Source organism: Lolium perenne, chromosome 7 (genome assembly GCF_019359855.2).
Source record: "Lolium perenne isolate Kyuss_39 chromosome 7, Kyuss_2.0, whole genome shotgun sequence".
Lineage (NCBI taxonomy): Eukaryota > Viridiplantae > Streptophyta > Magnoliopsida > Poales > Poaceae > Lolium > Lolium perenne.
The window spans coordinates 43,119,298-43,128,615 of NC_067250.2; positions in this window are offsets into that span (position 1 = coordinate 43,119,298).

Here is a 9,318-nt window from a genome sequence, read left to right on the forward strand (position 1 = left end):
GAAATGAGGTGAATTGTACGGCCAAGCCCTGTGCAGTTCCCAGGTTGACATATGGTCTTCACTGGGAGGCCAAGCTCATGGGGAGAGGTGCCTATACTAGGGTTTGTAAGTGAAAGGTTATGGTTGATGATCCGCGTACTGTGTTACGATGATTCGGGGTTATCCTCGACGGATGGAATCAAATGTTGTGGCACAAGTGTGCAAACTCTGCAGAGTGTAAACCTATTCAAATAGCCGTGTCCACGGTTACGGACGGTTGGAAAGGCCATACTGTTACTTGTGTCAGATATCTTTTGAAACTGTTGATGAACTGATTGGTGACTTGTTTTGAATCACAACTGAGTTGTGGGAATGACACTAATGTTCCCACTTAAGTTAGTTAGCACATGAATTAGTCTTTATCAAATACTTGTGAACTAAAATTGGCTTTATGCAAAATAAACTAGAGCTTAGCACCCCTTACTAGAATTGATAGCACTTACACTAGTATTAGTTTGCGAGTACTTAAAGTACTCACGGCTGTGTCCCTGGTTATTCAAATGGCCACAATATGAAGATGAACAGAACTACCAAGGTGACGACCAGCAGGACGCCTACGACAACTAGGAGTCTTCCGATGTCAAGCGTTGGCCTGTGGACTAGAGAGTCCCCTTTATTTACGCTTTCGCTATGAACTTGTGTTCGTTGATCGATAGATCAACTATTTGTGTAATATGGATCATGTGATCTGAATTTGTAAGACAATATGGTTTGTAATGAATGATGACTTATGATATTCGACTGTTATGTCTCGCAACAACAATATTCCTGGGATTGCGATGAATGGCATAATAGGCATCTGGACTTAAAAATCCGGGTGTTGACAAACAGCAGCGAAGCAGGTTGCGTTGATGGCACAGGCCGCTGCCATGGCGGTGCCCCACACCCTGGTGCATAGGTTTGTCCCTGCCCCAAACACCATCGCCACCCTAAACACCTTCACCGCCGCCGACCTACACATGCTAGCAGCCGGATCGCCTGAGCTCCGGCTCACTGCGTACTGTGGAGGCAGGCCTCCTCCTCCTCACACCGGCTACCAGCAGTTCGCCGCGAGCAGCAGCGCACAAGTGCCGTTCGACCCAAGTCGGGCGACGCCATCTTGGAGGACATGATCAGCGATGGCACCAGCAGGATGCCGTCCTTCATGCAGCAGGAAGCCGAGGCGTACGCCGAAGATGAGGAAGAAGGAAACAACGTTGGGTATAAGAACAACGTGTACAACTACACCGAGGCTACCGAAGAGATCGCGCCAGCCATCGCCGACCCCAAGGGCAAGAAAAAGAAGGTCAGCACCGCGCCAGGCGCTGCCGCGGAGGACCCAAATAAGAAGGCCGGCGGGCGTGGGCCAAAGTGGAGCTCGAGGGAGGACGAGTACCTCGCCGAGGCATGGAAGACAGTGAGCATCGACCCCTTCACCGGCGCCAACCAGAACACTGAGTCGTATTGGAAGAGCGTGAAGGCGGCGTTCGATGAGCGTCAGCTATTGGATCCCTACTTCAAGGCGCCGACCAACGATCGCAACGTCTCCGCCATGTCTCACCATTGACACATGATCCAGCACTCCTGCAACAAGTGGCATGGTGTTGTGGAGGAGATTCGCCGCGTCCACGTTAGCGGTACCAACTTTGAGGATCAGGTACTGTCACCGCTCTCACCATGCATTGTTCCTTGATCATCAGCGTTTGAATCGTCAACCATTTTTGCAGATGCGTGTCATGATCACCGCCTACCATGAGGACAACGACCACATCAAGTTCAAGTTCGTGCATGTGTTCACCTGGATCGAGACGTGTGACAAGTGGATGGAAGTCAGGACTGGCCTCGTCAAGGCCAACGCGCCGTTCGACCCCAACGCCGAGCCTACACCGGCTGCTATTGGCTGACCCATTGGGAACAAGAAAGCCAAGTTGATGAGGGATGCCGCATTGGCCATCGAGAAGCTCCAGCTGTCCATCCTGGCATGCATCGCTGACGCCGCCGCGCAAGCTGCCACACGGGCGGAGCAAGCCATGAAGATGGAGGAGGTGGCATCGGCAAGGTGGGTATCGGTCATGGAGAGGCAGGACGTCAAGCTCGACATGATCAAGGCCAACATCGTTGCCAAGAAGAGGCAAGAGGATTTGGCAATCCTGCTCGTCGACACCAGTGGCATGGACGACGACATCATGGCGTGATGCGCCGCGCAACGCGCCACGATCCTAGCGGAGAGTCGATCTCCACCCGCGCCCCAGCCCAACACCGCGACTCCAGCGACGGCTACTACTCCACTGGCCACTGGCGCTACAGCATCCACTGCCTCACCGCCATCACTGATCGCTACGCCGACGACACCCACCATGGTACCCGATGCCCCGGTTGAGGAAATCGCTTGATTCCCGCGTTGCCGGCCGGCCTGCATGCCCTTTTTTTTGGTTCGCTAGACATTTCAATGCCACGATTTGCGACGATGTGTTCATCGAGACTTCCATTTGCGACGATGTGTTTCGTCGAGACAATGATCTGTTGGACACGAAATTTGATCGTCCTATGTTTTTAAGTTTCGAATTTAGGGGCAGCCGTTTAGGGGGTGCGGCTGGGCGTCGGCGCCCCCATATTTAGAGGTTACGCGCCGGCACCCCCCCATATGGTCAGGCGCCAGACGTCGTATGGGGGGACGAGTGGAGATGCTCTTAGCGTGGTAGCGTATTCGGAAGGTCAATGACCGTATTTATTTTAGGTATCAAATACACGTACCGTGGATGCAGTTTAATCTTTATGAAATATATGTACAACTATAAGTTTTGCACTTCATCGCCTTGGCCTTAGGGCATCTCAAGCGGGTTCTCTGTGCCGCCGTTGCTTGGTGTTCGACCTCGTAGCGGTCTGTATCCCTCACCACGACCACCATGGTGCTGGCCATCATCGTGGCCGCCTCCTCCAGCTCCCGGTCCATGATACGTCTCAAACGTATCTATAATTTTTTATGCTCCATGCTTGTTTTACTCCAATTTCTATACGTTTTGTTTACACTTCGTGGAATTTTTATGCATTTTCTGGAACTAACCTATTGACAAGATGCCACAGTGTCAGTTCCTGTTTTCTGCTATTTTTGTATTTCAGAAAAGTTTTACAGGAAATATTCTTGGAATTGGACGAAACGAAAGCCAAAGTTCCTATTTTCCTGTCATGAATACGGAGTTCGAAGGAGAGACGAAGAAGGGCACTAGGGTGGCCACACTACCCCTAGGCGCGAGCCCACCCCTGGTCGCGCCTAGGCATGTTGTGGGCCCCTCGGGCACCCACCGACATCGCCTTTTCGCCTAGAAATTTCCCCCCGACGTGAAAACCCTAAATCAATCAGCCTCCATCCCAGAAAAGTTCCGTAGCTCCGCCACCGCTGAAGATAAGTTTCGGGGGACAGAAGTCTCTGTTCCGGCACCCTACCGGGACGAGGAATTGCCCCTGGAGCCATCTCCATCGACTCCACCACCATCTACATCGCTGTCGCTGACTCCCATGATGAGGAGGGAGTAGTTCTCCGTCGGGGCTGAGGGTTTTACCGGTAGTTATGTGGTCTATCTCTCTCTCCCATGATATGATCTTTATGTGATCATGAGCTTTACAATCTAGTTGAATAAGTAGATGTTATTCTTCAACTATTATGCTACTCAAGTGGTTTTATTATGTTATCTATGGAAACACCTTGTCCCACGGTGTGAAGGTGACAGTGTGCATACCGTGTGTGTCTCTTAAGCTTAAATTTACAGAAATACTTATGAATTATCGTGTCTAGTTAGTACTATCTTTGTATGCTCAAAGTGATAGCGTGGGGAGTCCATAGATTGGGAACGCGAACTTTAAGGAGTGCTTTTGCAGCCCTACGCAGTTAATTTGTGTTTATTATCAAACTGGAGAGTGGTTCAGAGTAGCGTAGTGACGAGATAATATTTATGTATTCAGTTATGATATCATTGTTGGGAGTGTCCACTAGTGAAAGTAAGAGCCCTAGGCCTTGTTTCTAAATATTGAAACACCGTTTACAACCTGTTCTGCTACATGTTTCTTTGCTACCATTTTCATTTCAGATTGCAATTATGATACGTCTCAAACGTATCTATAATTTTTGATGCTCCATGTTTGTTTTACACCAATTCATATATGTTTTTCTTACACTTCATTACACTTTTACATGATTTCCGGCACTAACCTATTAACAAGATGCCACAGTGCTAGTTCCCTATTTTTTTGTTGTTTTTGTATTTCAGAAAAGTTGTACATGAAATATTCTCGTAATTGGACGAAACAAAAGCCGAAGTACATTTTTTACCGAAACGAAGATGAAGTCCGAAGGGGGGTCGAAGAGGCGCAGCAGGTCGGCCAGACCTACCCTAGCCGTGGCCTAGACCTGGCCCGCGCCTAGGGGTGGTCTGAGCCCACCAGGCGCCTAACTGACCTCAATCCTCCGCCTATTTATACATCTTCTCGGGAAAACCCTGGATACCCGAGCCCCCATCCACGAAAAGTTCCATCGCGGCCGGCATCGCCGAACCCATTTCGAGGGGTTCTGACGCTCTTTCCGGCACCCTGCCGGAGGGGGAAATCATCGGTGGAGGCATCTACATTGCCATGCCTGCCTCCGAAGTGATGTGTGAGTAGTTCATCCCTAGAATATGGGTCCATAGCAGTAGTTAGATGGTTGCCTTCTCCACCTTGTGCTTCATGTATCGATCTTGTGAGCTACCCTACATGATCAAGATCATCTTTATGTAATCCTATATATTTGGTTTGCTGGGATCCGATGAATATTGTATACTATATTGAGATTGATTATATATTCATGTCATATGTTATTTGTAATCTTGCATGCTCTCTGTTGCTAGTAGAAACTCTGACCAAATGGACACTTGTGACTCTAAGAGGGGGTATTTATGTTCGATAGTAGGTTCATGCCTCTAGTTTCCTGAGAGAGTGACTATAACTTCTAAGGTTGTAGATCTGCTGTTGCTACTAGGGAGAAACCAACAATGTTTTATCCAAGGGTAATTCTATTGTTTACTTTGCACACATTGCTTAATGCGATAGTCTGTTGCTTATAATAACTTAATACTGAAAGGGGTTCGGACGATAACTTGAAGGTGGATTATTAGTCATAGACGCAATTGGATTACGGTCTATGTATTATGTTGTAATGCCCAATACCAAATATCATAGTAATCATCTTGTCATGTATTGATCGATATTCTGTCAATTGTCCAGCTGTAATTTGTTCACCCAACATGCTATTTCTTCATGGAGAGACGCCTCTAGTGAACTGTAGACCCCGGTCCTATTTTCTTTACTGATGAATTCAACTGCAATCATGTTGTGTTTACTTTCTGCAAACATCTCCTTCCATTCGATACGTCTAATCCTTTGTGTTCAGCAAACCGGTGAGATTGACAACCTCACTGTAAGTTGGGGCAAAGTACTTTGGTTGTGTTGTGTGCAGGTTCCACGTTGTTGCTGACGCCGGTAGTGCGCCCTGCCACTAGTCAGCCAGCAACACCTTCAGAAGTCACGTCTTTCTCCTACTGGCCGATTAAACCTTGGTTTCTTACTAAGGGAAAACTTGTTGTTGTGCTCATCATACCTTCCTCTTGGGGTTCCCCAACAGCGTGTCCGCATACGCCGAGTACATACCATCAAATTACCACACATAATCATCCATATTACTGGTATTTGACTATCTCTTCACCGAACTAGTGCACCTATACACCTGACAAGTGTATTGGGTGTGTTGGGGACACAAGGTACTTCTTGTATCATAATTGCAGGGTTGCTTGAGAGGGATATCTTTGACTTCTACCTCCCTGAGTTCGATAAACCTTGGGTGATCCACTTAAGGGAAACTTGCTGCTGTTCAACAAACATCTGCACTTGGAGGCCCAACAATGTCTACAAGAATAGAAGCGTGCGTAGACATCAGTCCACATGCGGCTGCTCCCACTACCACGACATCCTCATACGGTGAATAGTGGCCGGGGTTGACATCTCTTACGCCCGCCTGATGGCGATAGCTTCGGCGCGTGCTTGCGCCTCCGTCGCTAGGACCTCACTACCTCGTCGTCGCCAAAGTCAGCGAGGTAGTCGTCACCGAGGTCGAGGAAGAAGACGTCCACCGGATATGGGTTAGTAGCGATGGTATCTCCGCCCCCAAGGGCGCACAAGGTTTCCCGTGACTCCCACATCCATGCCCTCGCTTCGGCGAGCATGGCGTTGGCCATCGCGAGGCCCACCTGGATGTCGTTTTGGGTCGTCGACGGCGGCTGGCGGTGGAGCGACTCGAGGAACGTCCACTCGTGCTCCTCGGCGACTGCCGCATGCGTATCCTCTTCCTCCCCATGCCCTTCCAGTACGGCCCTTAGACTTCGCGGGCATAGGCGGTATGTTCCGCCTCCAGCGCCGCCCTATCCGAATCATCCGGATAGAGGGCTCAAGCCATCACCAAAAAGAGTTTCTAGGTGTGGCCGTGGTTGGTCATGGTTTGTATCTACGGTTTGCCCAGGTCAGTAGGAGGCACTCTACATATATATAGGCACAGTAGGGTGGGAATCATCGTTTTGATTGCCCGATATTTCCTGCCAAGTGCGCCAATCACTCAACCGTGCGTGGGAATCCATCACCCTCATGCGGGAACCGGTAATCTCCGACGGCAGAACTCAGCGGAATTAATCGCCATGAATGACCTTGACGTCGTAAAAGGAAAGAAATGCATCGACATGTTGGGCTACCCCCGACGCAAAGGGACACGCGGGCCTATTCGACCGATTTCCTTTCGGTGTTCCGAGCCAAACGGATGCAACTAGCCACTTTAGGTGACCAGAATACATCGGGCCATTGGATATGTCCTTAGAACACCACCCAAGTGGGCTGGGCTGCACCCCTTGGTTCACGTGGCCCCTCCCAGGGTAGTGGGCCCACTGGTGACCCCTTCAGAACCTTATAGAAACCCTCCGGTGCAACATCGGAAAATTCATGAACTTTTTCGAAACGCGGAAAGTGACTTTACATATATGAATCTTATTCCTCGGACTATCACAAGCCTCCTCGTGATGTCTTGGATACAATACGAAACTCTGAACAACATCCAGTCTCTAAATCATATTCCTATATCTACCCTAAGCGTCAAGAACTTTAAGTGTGTCACCCTATGATTAGCGAATGATGCAGACATGATTTATACATCTCTCCGATCCGCAACCAACAATGGGATCTAGAGACCCGTAATGGCTCCTATATATTCAATGGTGACCTTGTAATCGAATGAGCCATAAACATTATGACCAATTCTCTTTGTCTCGCGATATTTTACTTATCCGAGATCTGATCATCGGTATCATCTATACCTAGTTAAATCTCATTACTGATAAGTACTCTTTACTAATTTCGTGATATGACATCCATGTGACCTAATCACATGCCTGCAAGCTTCTTGGATGTGATCTCGTCGAGAGGGCCCCGAGTAAATCTCTCTGTCATGTGGATGGATAAATTCCACTCTTGATACATGTGCCTCAACTATCACTTTGAGAATACCCAATGCCACATTAATAATCACCCTATTATGGTCTGGCGTTTGGTGTCATCAAAGCACTCCTCCGGTGTTAGTGATTAACATAATCTCATGGTATAAGCATTGCTCAAAAACTAGGCCGATTCAGCGATTACTAGGCCGATTAATCGCTACAAGGGGCCTGACCATGTCGATTACCATTAATCTCTTGTGTTAATCCTTTAGCCCGATTAATCGTACCGAATGTCCAATTACTAGGTATGTTCCCGATTAACTACTTCACTTGGTCAATAAAACTATAAACATTTCAATGCATATAGCAAGTACAGGCGCTACCCCTCCCCAATAAAGTAGGTTTTGCAAAGCTCCCGCTTGATTGCAGCCTCCAACAGCTCGAATTCCGCTATCGCCAACTAGTTCCTTGCCCTCCCAGACCAGTTACTCTCAGTTGCCTAGATACAGGAGCTCGACCACCTTGAGTAGCTCATGCAGGAGCTCAAGGGCGCCTTCGATAGGTTAGGTGGTTGAGGTGTAAGAGGGGTCGTACCCTAGCTAGGTAGGTGGTGGGAGAAGATAAACTTCAGAGGTGAGAGGATAAGAAGTGGAAGGAAGAAATGTGGCTTCAACTAGTGGATCCTGATTCAATCGTGACCTTGAAGATTAGGTCACGGAGGAGAATCATAGATGTTTTTCTGGGACTTTAGGCTCTAGAGAAGTAGGGCTAGACATATAGAGGCTCATATACTATTATTTTTCTTATATAAACTTTTTTTTACGTGCTAATTTTTGTAGGTGACACCGATTAATAGCCGACCGATTAAATCAGTTAATCCTCCGAATTCTGATTAATCGCTACTCGCAAGCCAACCGAGTAGTTAACGATTACCGATTTCCTTACCATTGGATATAAGGATTAGGTTATTTCTGTTGGCGTCCGAAACCCACCGGCGACTAGCGACGGGCAACACGTAGAGCCGGGAGGCTCCCAGAACTGCGGTAGGCCCTGGTCCCTCGTGCGACGGCCCGCAAAGCTCCGGCACGCACGTCCGATAATGGTGCAAGGGCGTGCCACCTGACCTATACCTGGTCAGGAAGGTGATGGATTGCTTCGCTTAGTTTCCTGCATGGCATACACGTAAACATTAAATACGAGCCTCGATCGGCTCTCAGGTTGTCCTGTGAATCGGCTCAGGGAGCCGATCCACCCATGATTCGTATGAGGTCTACGATAACATGGTGGTCCTGCTTGATCGATATAAAGCTAAAACGACCTACGACGATTTAGGGTTTTCACCACATAATCGGAACATCCTACACGTGATTGAGCCTGGCAGCCACGCAAGATGATAATAAACCAGCCCTAGATAAGGCCTAAAAACCAACATGGAGTTGATTCCCGGAACATCTTATCTAGGGCTAGCAAACTATACCCTACGTGCTACTGGATCCTTCAACCCGTTTGCAAGGCCTAACTATGTAGATATTAAACTAATCCTTGAAGAACAAGGAGCAATCATAACGGATCGAATCTACTAAACAAGGATCAAGCAAGGTGCTGCCCTTACACCTAAGATAGATGTAAAGGCAGCTAGATGTCTAAGGGCAGCATGGATAAAAGCATATATCGTGGTAAAACAATGCTAATCCTAACACATCAACGATAACTACGTTGCTCGCCATCAACAAGGCTTCAGCACGAGCAACGCATGAACAACGAATAAACGTATATTGCCTAGATCGCAAGATGC